Genomic DNA, 4,258 nt, shown 5'->3' with positions numbered 1-4,258 from the left:
AAATTTTCAATGGTCACAGATAAAAATGTTCTCCAGAAGGCTATTACTTTTATTCATTTCAAATATTTCTGTTAGCTCTGTGAGATTTGTTTTCGTTTGCTATGACGTCACCGAATGTTCGGCGAACGTATGATCACGTGCCATCAATGACATTAAACAACATGATGCGCAACTCCGGCATTTTTGTCCGAAGATCGTATTCCATAGCACGCTCCAATGCACATACTTGACGAGACGAAAACGAGCGGATGTGTGCTGCTTTCAAGGCGTAGCACGAATGGTGTTCGTGCCTGCTTTGACAGTTGTTGTCGATTTTAATGATATTTTTGAAAGTTGGGGTAAAAAGAAATCGGTAAAAGGTAAGGTGAATACTATTGTTGTATATCACACCCGGGCATCGCACTGTTAAGTACATGTGGGAAAGCCAGCCTTTGTCAAATACTACGAAGTTATTAATTCAGTACGGTACGTAGTTGCCCATTTGCCGAAATTACATATTTACTTACCCCTTATGGTTTCAAATAGTTCATGCACCTCCAGTTAGATTTTTTTAATCAGTGAGGATATATACTCATTGTTGATTGCTGCTCATTGTAACATACTATTACGCATTCACTTTTATTTGCGTATTGAATCAAAGTGTTAAATTAATAAATCTCCTCTCTTTCTTCAGATGTGAAAGTTGTGGACAAACCTGTCTAAGCATTGTGAGACTCTTGCAGCACAAGAGGCAATAGCAGAAATAGTAAGTATATCAATCAAGAAATTAAGCCGACATAAAGCAAAACTTTCAACTATTCGTCTAATCTCAATTTCCTATTATTTATTCACAGGACAACTATAGCAGACGGGGAGATATCAGAAGTCTGGCGACATATCAGTGACAGTGTGATTCCAATAAATATAATGCAATTGAAAATAGAAATTTGCAATAGAAAAACAACCTATGGAGGCATGCAAAGACATTTGACCCTCCGGTAGAGTTGTGTATGGCCCCCACATCCTGCAGGGCTTGAGGAAAATAACTAAAAATTCCAAAGCGTAAGATTGCATAAGCGGTCTTATTTGTAAAAAGGCACAAAACACGCCAGACATATTTAAAACAGCTTTGGAAAGGAGGATTACGGGTACCTCACTGCACCTGTGTTATATTTGGTTCATCAACTTTTGGTAGTACTATAGAAGAAATTCCGGAAGGGGTATAATCATCATTCATGATAAAATACTATCATATATTTTTTGAACAACTTCAATCTAGACCAGGGATCTCAAACTCGCGGCCCCAGAGAACTTCCAGTGCGGCCCTCGAACGCTTAACAATAATTGTAATAGTATTTTGGAAGTTTTTTTTCTATCTAAATGTAATAGATTTTTCAAACCTTCTAAAGTGAAATTGATTATTCACACAGAAAACAATTTACTGAAAGTAATTTTGGAATATTAATTTTTTTTGTCCACATTTTGACCCAATTAAGAATACACATCAAGCTAGCAAAAGAATACTTGAATAAAACACTTGAGTAATTAAATTAAACGCAAGGTACATGAAGAAGGTGACATTTTCGAAGAAAATGGGAGTTGTAACATTTCTGCTCTTCAAAAATTCTGAAGCACATTGTTTAATTTGTCATATTTCCATCAATACAATCAAAAAACACAATAAGCTCAGCAGTCAATATGACAAATTCGAAGACCAACTTCGAACAGAGAATTTCCAAGTGTTTGTATATTAATATAAATATACAACGACTTAGTTGCTAAAAATCAATATCAATAATAATTCAAGCAATCCTATGCCACGCAATGTAGTGCGAAATGTCTTGTCAAAAAAATCTGTCATTTGTTTTTTTACTGATCTATACATGAAATGATAAAAGTAACTTTTTTGCATTACTGGAATTAATTAAACATTCGTAAAGACCCAGATAAACCCATGATCATGTGGCCTCGTTAGTTAGAGTTGGTACTATAAAATCATTTCAGACTGGCCTTAGTATGCTGGTGACACAAAAAAGATGCCAAACGCCAGGACAAATGTAATTATTAAAACATTGAGTTTATACTGTAGTATTTTTGTCAATTTTAGGTTCATATATTTAGATTAAGTTATTTTTAGTGTATGTATTATTCTTTCCTTATTCAAAGCTTGTTCAAAAATGATTTTGATGGTTGTACATAGAATTTTACGATTTTTTATAATAAATACTGTAACTTGCAAATGTTGCAATAATAGTGGAATGCAAATATTAATATGTAATTGCATTTGAAATTGAAGAAAATAACAAAACTTAATCCAACTGTTTAGTTGCATCACAATATATGTCACAAACTAAAACTATCTTAAAAATATCTTTTGAGTATACATTATCAAAAACTGTTTGCGGCTCTTTTTACAATTTTCAAAATGCAATGCGGCTCTCGAAAACCCATGAGTTTGACACCACTGATCTATTCTAGACGATTCAAGCATTGCTTTGGGAAATTATATCACTTCAATTAAATTGAAATAATCTCGCTATATTAAATACAAAATCGTTGCTATCATAAAGGTAAACCAATTCAGCCACTCGAAATATATTGGCCTTCACAAAGCAATGGAGGCAGAATTGAGAGTTCATGAGCTATGAACATTTGTTCTTTTCTTTGTCTTGAACTTTCCATACTCCACAGCCCCTATTAATTTTTATTAATTTTAATTACCATGTGATGGTCATACATATCTTTAACTTGTATTTTCTGTCATGATGTATTATCTCAATGTGCCAAACTATTAATTAGTGTGCATATTTTGCTTCCAGATGACATAAATGTATTGTCATGTTTATTACCTCAGCTTGGAGTATTGACAAGAAAAAGGTGCCAGTAAATTAGGTAAAAAAATTTTCAACTCATTGTTATAATCAGAATTCACAATCAATAGGAATTATAAACAGCCAACAATCAGTGAGAATTATATGCAAAATCCCTCAGAATAAATTTGTCTAAAATCGGAGGAAGGCAAAAAATATAGGTAGTTTCCATCCACACAAGCATTTCAAGAAGACTTGCTCGAGCCAAACTAAATGAGCATCGTCAGGTGATCGGTAAGGCTGCAAGTTGAATTCAGCCCTGCAACCTCCTGCATAGAAGATAATATTAATTAGTGGGCTATGAGCTAAATTCCTAAATTTAAACAAACCTATCTACGATGCATTATGTACCAGCAATGTTACCTACGATTAACTGGATATGTAATATGTCTAATAAATTCACCTACAAAAGCAAGTTCGATAGGTGCAAACTTTGTGTTATGGAATTGTATTGCAGCACAGTTTTGTATGACACCCTCTTTAAATAAAATTTCATTGATTAAGCGCAAAGTTGTCATTATCTGCAAAATGTTCCACACAAATCTTTCCGCTATCGCGTTTGTAATCTTCTCTGATAAAAAAAAAGTCTATGATGTCCAGAATTGCTCTTTACAGCTTGCCTGTTATTCCAGCTTTCCAAGTAAGCAAAACTTCTTAGATATAGAGATTATTTTGTTTCGTTACAGGCACAAAAAGGCAGGTACTACACGTAAAAAAGACGCCGAGTAGCAAAAGCGAGCGGAAAACGGACAATGTTTTGCCTGTAGTCTTATGGAGTGACGTCAGAGTTGCCTATCATGTTGTTTAATGTCATTGGTGCCATCGAACGTCGGCGTGAAGGCGGATCCAAAAATGGTTGCTCAAAAATTGTAAGTTTTTTGAGGTTACCAGTGATGTTAAGGTACGGTAAACCGTACTGCGCTGCTTCGCTTGGTGTGAACATATTTGTTGACCGTGGTATATGCTGTTATAATACCTCGGTAAATCGAATTAGTTGGTTTTGCAAAGAAGAAGCGTCTGGCAGATACGGTACTGCGGTAAGTTAACGTACCACATTAAAAATGGAAATTATTCCTTTCGCGATCTCACTATTGCAGTAATGTAGGTTTTCTATCAAATTTAGCCTACCGTATTTGTTAATTTTGATAAGAGCAAATTGAATTGAGTTTTTATATGCCAGAGAAGAATCGTTCCACGATCGAATAGCAGGCCTATATACAGCAACAGGTACCGGTACTGCAGTACTGGTAAGGTACATCTTTTCGTTACAGTTCTGATGTACATCATAAATTTTGTAGCCTACCTTATTTTTTTATTTGATAAGAGGAAATGAATTGAGTTCTTATATGACAAGGAAGAACCGTTCTGCGGACGAATATCAGGTAAGTTACCGCAGGGGTCCGCAACTA

The 4,258-nt window shown here is 34.8% G+C and overlaps 1 long non-coding RNA gene across 1 annotated transcript; it reads left to right on the top strand.

The window, feature by feature from the left end:
- Positions 1-210: 210 nt before the first annotated feature.
- Positions 211-1,457, top strand: LOC144421280 (uncharacterized). The gene is made up of 3 exons (XR_013474996.1): positions 211-359; positions 674-745; positions 834-1,457. It is a non-coding gene; the product is annotated as an uncharacterized LOC144421280 (long non-coding RNA).
- The last annotated feature ends 2,801 nt before the right edge of the window (positions 1,458-4,258 follow it).

The sequence above is a fragment of the Styela clava genome, chromosome 1 (assembly GCF_964204865.1).
Source record: "Styela clava chromosome 1, kaStyClav1.hap1.2, whole genome shotgun sequence".
Classification (NCBI taxonomy): domain Eukaryota; kingdom Metazoa; phylum Chordata; class Ascidiacea; order Stolidobranchia; family Styelidae; genus Styela; species Styela clava.
The sequence above is the reverse complement of the archived record's forward strand: the minus strand, read 5'-3'. Positions and strand labels throughout refer to the sequence as shown.